We start from the raw sequence: 8,462 nt of genomic DNA on the forward strand, positions 1-8,462 counted from the left end.
TTTTTTTTTGTTATATTTTAAAGTTAGTTTATTATTAGAATTCCAACCCATAAAAAAAAAAAAACCAACTCAGTGGGAGGTTGCTTCCCCAGAAACGACCCCCTATTAGCATAAAAAAATTTCATCTTCAGGAGGTCGCTTCCCCAGGGAACGACTTCCTGTTGGAACGAAAAAGTAGGGCATTCAGGGAATATTGTTTCAGAGTAGGGCATTTGGGGAATAAAAAATAAAAAAAAGGGATATAAGCATCTTTTTCTCAACATGTACATATAAATTTATAACTGTCAATTTTATAAATCCATTAATTATTGAACTTAGTTCACACGTTGATGAGGTAAAAAAATTTCATAGTTATTAAGGCCTGAAAAATGAAGGCCCTAAAGTTAAAAAGTCTCTAAAATTTTGTAGACTATGTGGAGCTTATGAGCTTATTTTTTTAAATTTATCTTTCGATTTAAAAAAAATGACAATTCTTTTTTTGATTTTTTCCAAAAATCAATTTTTTTCTTAAAATTTTTTGATAAAAAAGTTTTGAATTTTTTTCTGATAAAAGAAGATATACAAAATATTATCGAGAAAAAAATGATTTAAAAGCTTTTTGTCACAAAAAAAATTATATTTTTTCGAGAAAAATAAATTTCGAAATTTTTTCAAAAAAACTCTATATTAACAAAATATTAGATCTATAAACCTCTAATATTAAAGATTTAGTAGGTGATTTTGAAAGATGAACTTTATCGACAGCTCTAACTATAATTCACGAATTTTCTATTTAATTGATTAATTGATTGATCTACAATGTATAAAAACTGATAAATCCTTGAAGATTTCGTAAGAAATTCAAAGTCTAAACTATATACATTTCGAGAAACTTATACATTAAATATTCATTTCATTAGCAATTATTTTAGCAGGACAAATATAATTTGCAAATTCAAATTCTCTCTAGTTTTCTAAATAAGTAATCAAACCATTTACTAATTTTATAGCAACATCAATGCACATTTTTGTTTGCAAAACTTTTGTTTATTTCTTTATTAGAAGGTAACAACTCAAATCATAACTACTAAAAATTCAAAGTTTTCAATTCCAAAATTTGCTAAAGATTCAGCTCCATTCTTGATCTTTGGATCGATCATTATTTTGTTCAGTTAATTGAAGCAAATATTTTCTTATGTCTTAAGTTTTTTTTTTCAAATTTTCTATTTTTAAAGTGAATGAAAATTTGAGTTGAAACTTTTTAATAAATAAAAATGATTAATAGTTAAATCGGTGCTTCATAAAAAAATTATGCGTGTGTGACTGTATCTCTTGTACACTCTTAAGACGGACCTTTATAGAAATACAGATACTAGGTGAGATTTTTTTAGTTAGAACATTCTAAAATAAAATCTCATAATGATATTGACGATGTTCTCTACTTTTAAACATATATAAAAATAAAATCAAAGAAAGTTATTATATTAAATCTAAAATTTATTTAAATTTATTTTTATTTATATTTAAAATTAGAGATAATACGGTAATATTTAAACTCAATGAAACAAAACACATATTTTTTATGAATTCGAAGGTGCATATCTGGCCTAGAAATCTCAATTTGAAATTTGAAACACCATGATTGCACCTTTTTCCTTCTACTTTTGGGGCTCAATTACCAATGAAGCAGCTAATCATCTTCCTTTTGGAGTATATAATACATTTTTTTATTGACTAGGAGTAATGTGCATACTTGTATTGTAGGATATGAAATAATGCAATTGTAAAAAACAAAAAGAAAAGGAAATAATGCAATTACCTAACAAAAGCATTGCCCTCCCTTTTCCCACGGCATGATTTGAATTATGTGACCCCATTCGAGACGTAAAGGGACCAGATTACTGGGTTCATGAAACAAAATAGTTACTATAAGCTTTTCTAAAAAGCTAGTACTAGTAACTTTTTAAGGGAACAATTTTCTTTTGGTTGACGCATGTGTTTGTCCTTTAAACTAATACTGCCCCTATCTCTCTCCCTCTTGTTCTCACTGGACACTGCTTCCTGCTACCTTTTTTTGTCTTCTAGTGTAAATGGAATATGCATAGAAGTAAAGATCAATAATACTACTAGTGTGGAAAGTAATTAATAAAAGATTTAAATATATAATTCATCTATGTAATTATACAATTTCATATATTTTATTATTTAATTTTGATCTTTGTAAATATTTTTTATTTTATTTTTATTTTATTTTAAATTCATAATTAGTTTTTATTAGAAATAAATTTTACAATATATATATATATATATATATATATATATAATATTTAATTTTAATCTCTCAATTAATAATGATATAAAAAATTATATATATCAATTTTAATAAAAATTAATTTTATAAAAAATAAAACAAAACAAATATATTTGCATGATCCCACATATATTTGTAAGCTTTAATAAACAAAAAAGCGGCTATTTACATGACCCCATGTATATTTTTAAGCTTTAATAAAATTTGTTTCTAATGGTTAAAAATGGTTATAAAACATGGTGGGTTGTATAATAGTAAAGTTAAAAGAAAATAAAAGAAGTAATGGGGCTGGGCAATCCCATGTGAATGGAAGATTTATGTTTGTCCTTATTAGCTCTCCACAATTGTGTATATTAAAAATGTTATCTTTGGGAAAGCAATACATACACAATGAAAATGGCGTTGGTTGGCTGTCACGCAGGACTCCACAACAAGAAAAAGGTAAAGCAAACAAAAACAAAAAATAGAAGATTACGGGATGAGGAAGTCTTGCATGATCACAACTATTTAGATAATTTTTAGGTGCATACACATTTTTAGAAAAAGATAAAAAGAAAATAAATTAAATAATGTGTTTTTTAAAATAATTAAATAATGTATTTTTTATATGTGTCAAAATGATTTGTACAAATAATTGTGACCAATCGATTATTTTTCTACATGCGTAGTTTGGCTTAGTCCAATAATTTGTTGGAATGATACACTTCTTCCATCACTAATATTTTGATGATTTCTGGTCGATATTGACCTTCTCTTATAAAAGATGTTATTTTCTCTACCATCTTTAATATTATAGCAATGATTTGGCATTGCTAGAACAAATTGAGTTTTGAAAATAAGAAATTCATTATGTGATTAAAGTTAATATTTTTATTATTGCTCGATCTATCTATTAAATTTAGCACAAGTTATGCTTCTTCCTCTATACAAGAGTTTGTTATCCTTAAGGCTTTTGTAGTTTTAGGTAAGCCTTCTTTGACTCCAAAATTCGTTTCTTGGATTCAACTTCCTTGAAATTAGATTAAATGCAATCTAAAACGTTATTTAGAGTTCAATTTAATCTTTGAAATTTTTCTATATATTTGTCTCGTCTTTAATCATATAATCCTTAACCAATTTTTTCCAATTTTTAATATTTTTAAACTTTTCTCTTTTTATATTTCCCAAGGGTCTTAGTCAGCTCAACATCAAATAGTGTGTACGCAATAGCCAATGTCACAACTTAGTGCTAAAAGCACACTCAAAAAAGAGATGATTTGTTGATTCTATCGCAACACCATACATATATAATTGCAATAGAAACGATAACATAAACTCAACTCCAATGATTTTCACTAGTAGGCCTTTTATTATGTAAAATCCTCTAAATCAAAAGAGACTTCGAACGAATGATATGACTAGTGCAAATGAGCCTAAACCATTTATATGTTAACATTGAGTTTTTGTTTGACAGAGATCTATCAGAAACACCAACAAATAAATGCTTATTGTGGGGTATATATTCACAAGATGAAAAGTAAATTTCACTACATGCGTGAAATTCAAAGGATAGAGTCATTCATTTATCAAAATTTATGCAAAGTTACCAAATGGAAGACAATTGTTAGGATTTTACAACCAAAAAATTATCAATTTCGAGTTTTTTAGAGAAGTAATTGCATCTTTGTGTTATTAGTTAGGAAGATAAGTGTACAATATAATTGATTATTGTGTATGTAATGGTTTGATTGGTTTTTAACTGATTAATTAAGATAATTATATAGTGATTATTGTGTATAGAGTTAGGAATGCTTATTCATAAATGACGTACTATATAAATGTGCAAGTCTTTGGAATTATTATTTTTTTACTACAATAAAAAACACGTTCGGATAGCCTCTAAAGCAACGACTTACAACCGTTGTTGTATTTAACTATTATAACCGTTCTTGTAGGCTATTTACAGCTATGGTTTTATATAGACATTGTCATTTAAAAAATGAACAAGAATAAACAACACTTCGAAACACTACGGTTACAAAACCGTTCTCTTAGCTTATAACAACAGTTTTTCCACAATAAATAACGGTTTTTTGGTGTTGGAATACACTAAAAATGTTGTAGTGTGCAACGAATTGATTTTTTTAAAAAAAATAAATCAAATTCTCATGCTTATAAATAGTGTTCTACATTATATGTTTTGTGGTTATCCATCATACTATCTATTAATCATTACGTTTCAAATTTTAAATCTTAGTAACTTCCTTCTCGCATAATCTTTCTATCATTTTGTTTTTCCTTTATAAAAAAATCAAACATTAACTCTTATGTTAAAATTGTAAAAATAAAAATTAATATTAAAATATTCTAAAGTAAACTTTGCCATTAATACATAAAAAAAACATGGAAAAAACATTTCTCACTAATACATAAAAATACATTGCCAAATATAAAAAACGGAATACATATTTGTCATCGGTAAATATAAAAAAAAACACACATGATAAATATATGTTATTGATACATAAGAAATACGAGACATATATTTGTCACTGATAAATATAAAAAAAATACGAGATAAATATTTATTATTAATAAACATAAAAAAAACACCGGACAACTATTTGTCCTTGATATATAAAAAAATACGAGACACATATTTTTCATTGATAAATATTTAATACATGACAAATATTTATTATTAATACATAAAAAACAACATAAAACATATATTTGTCACATATGTACATATAAAAACATGAGATAAATATTTATCACTGATAAATATATATATAAAAAAAAAAAGAATTACGGGACGCATATAGCTTATTGATACATAAAAACTAAAAGATACATATTTGTCACTGATAATATTTTTTTTAAAAAAAAGATGCAAATATTTACCACTAATAAACATAAAAAACACAAAGAAATATTTGTCATTGATACATAAAGTAATATGTGATACATAATTGTTACTGATAAATTAAAAAAAAAATACAAGATAAACACTTTTCACCGATAAATATAAAAAAAAAAGATAAATATTTATAACAAATAAATTTAAAAAATACATGACTAATATTTATCATGGATACATAAAAATAACACAAGACACATATTTGTCACGAATAAATATTAAAAAAATACGAGATAAATATTTATCACCGAAAAATATAAAAAATACAAGATAAATATTTATCACTGATAAATATAAAAGACATGGGACAAATTTATGCTATTAATACATCAAAAAAATATACATTAGACATATTTGTCACCGATAAATATAAAAAAAATACAGGATAAATATTTTTTATTGATACATAAAAACGAGAACAATTATAATACACTAATTATATATATAAAAAAATTATATATAAAATAATTGTTTGTCATAATTAATTAATTAATTAATTAATTAATTAAATGTATTATTTTTGTTCAATTGGCGCTACTCACTCAATACCAAATTGGTAGTATAACATTTTTTAACTTTACTTTATCTAGATACACAACATCTGTATCACAGAATAATTTATAAATATTGTGAATGTATTTTTTTTTTTCTTTACATCTCATAATATAGAGAAGAAAATAATTAATTTTGTTATTCATATTTTACAAAATAAATTCCTATCTGAAAATTAAATTTATTTTAAATTTAAGACACTTAATCTAAATATTTGGTTCGTGTTTTAAAAATAAATATAAAGTCGGTTGTGTGTATGACATACAATTTTTGTAAAATTTATTGATGTACTATGAGTTTATAATTTTATTAACAATCTCAACTTCAACTATTTATTCATTATTGATCAACTTTCTTTTTAAATTTAGGCTAAATAACACCCGTAGTCCCTTAACTTAATTTTAGTTAACGTTTTAGTACTTTATTATTATTATTATTTTTGATTTGGTCTTTTATTTTAATTTTGAGTGACAATTTGATCTTTTATGTTTTAAAATATCAATAATATTATCCTTTTTTGTGCAAAAATTCAAAAATTTCATCAAAAATTTTAAACAAAAAATCATAAAATTAATCATCATCCTCAATATAATACAAATTTCATCAAATTCATAACTTAAATCTTTAAATAAACTCATATTTTCATCTCTAACAACATTAAATAAAGAATGAAAATATTAGTTTATTTGAAGATTTGAGTTATGAATTTGATGAAATTTGTATTATATTGAAGAAAATAATTAATTTTATGAGTTTTGTTTGAAAATTTTGATGAATTTTTCGTAAAAAAAAAAATAACATTGTTAATATTTTAAAACATAAAAGATCAAATTATCACTTAAAAGTAAAATAACATACCAAGTCAAGAAGAAAAAAAAAATAATTAAAACGTTAATTGAAATTAAATTAGGAACTATGTATACTATTTAATTTAAAATTTAACTTAACATTTGTCTTTATTACATATTACATATTACATAATAAACAATTATATATGCTTCAACATTATATGATCATGTTTTGCCGTTATAAATATAACATTATAATTTATTTTAATACTTGTGTAAAACAGGTAACTGAACATAATATATTTTTTAATTATCACATTCAATCAACTATTTAAAATATTATATCATAATTATTTACATAATATTTAATCAATTATTTTATTCATGAGATATATTTCAAACTAAAAATTGAAATATTTGCGGATCCACGAATATCTTATTAGTTTGAGTTATGAACATGACATCGGCCAACAAGGTGTCCAATACTGCAACCCAAACACAAGCTGCCAAATTCTGAACAGCTTTTTCTTTCTCACATATCAAAACCTGCCCCATCCGTCGTCCTACTCTCCCTTTGTGCTTGTGCAGTTGTGCTTGTGCACCCCCAAAACGAATCTCTCTATTTCTCGTCCAGATCCTGTTGCTCTTTAGCTTTTACCAACTGCATCCACACTCTTTATTTTCTATTATTTAATTCTTCTTGAGGTTACTTTATTTCGTGAAATTGGAGCGTCAGCATACCGCATGAATCGAGAGAGATCACTGACCACACCCTCCTTTTCACATTTGGATTGCAACACATGAATCATTATCATTTCTAATCAAACAAATAATAGAATATGTTCACTTTTAAGTCTAATTATTATATGATTAAGATTATAAATATTAGTACTTGCTCTTTAGCTAATAATTATATTATCTATTTCAGAAAGATTATTTATCTTTTTTATTGTATTTGTTCAAATTTTTTAATCTATTAATTAAAATTTTTATTTAGAATTTTTACAATAAAATTTTTAGAAAAATAAATTAAAATAATGGTAATGTACAGATAATTCTAAAACACACCACATCAATCTTGAAATTAAAATTTTGAAAAATTTAAGTGATATAAATATTATAATAAACAAAATTTAAGGCCATTTATTAGACATCTAAAAGTAAAAATATTACGTAAAAAATATATTAAAAATTATATATTCAACTTTTGAAAATTTAAATTATATTTTTTTAATATAAAGTTTTTATTTTTTATATTCTTAACAAATGCTCTTAAAATAATTAATAATATGATTCAAAAAATATCAAAATAACTTTAATTTGTTGACAATGTAATTTATTTTACTATTGAATCAATCACAAATCATGCATTTTTTATCATTAAAAATAGTAATATTAATTCAAAATAATAATTATTGATAAACTTAACTTTAATAGTAATATTTTATTTTTATAATTCAATTAACATGGTCTTTTATTAAGGATGGAGGTAGATACAAGCACTCCTAAACTATGTGTATGCTTGATTTTACTATGATAAAAATTAAATTTAAATAAATTAATTTTAAAAGAGTTAAATATAAGATAATTTATATTTAAATATTTTTAGATAAAGTGAACAAATTTTAATATAATAAAACTAAAAATTTCTAACTTCAATGTAGAATAAATTTTAGTAAAAAAACTAATTCTCTTCCAAAACAATCAACCATATCAAAATTAATTTTAATTCTTTCAAATTTATTCTAAATGCTACAAAGGTGGAAACAAAGATACACTATATCTTTATGTATGCAAGAACACAAATAAGTGAGATGAGTTAAGAAACAAGTAACACAATGAGCTAAGAAACAAGTAACACAAGCACAAGAAAAAGAAGAAGAAAAAAAATCCCATTTACCAATACAGCCCCTAAGTTGATTTAAGTACCTCA

The sequence above is a fragment of the Cicer arietinum genome, chromosome 6, assembly GCF_000331145.2.
Source record: "Cicer arietinum cultivar CDC Frontier isolate Library 1 chromosome 6, Cicar.CDCFrontier_v2.0, whole genome shotgun sequence".
Classification (NCBI taxonomy): domain Eukaryota; kingdom Viridiplantae; phylum Streptophyta; class Magnoliopsida; order Fabales; family Fabaceae; genus Cicer; species Cicer arietinum.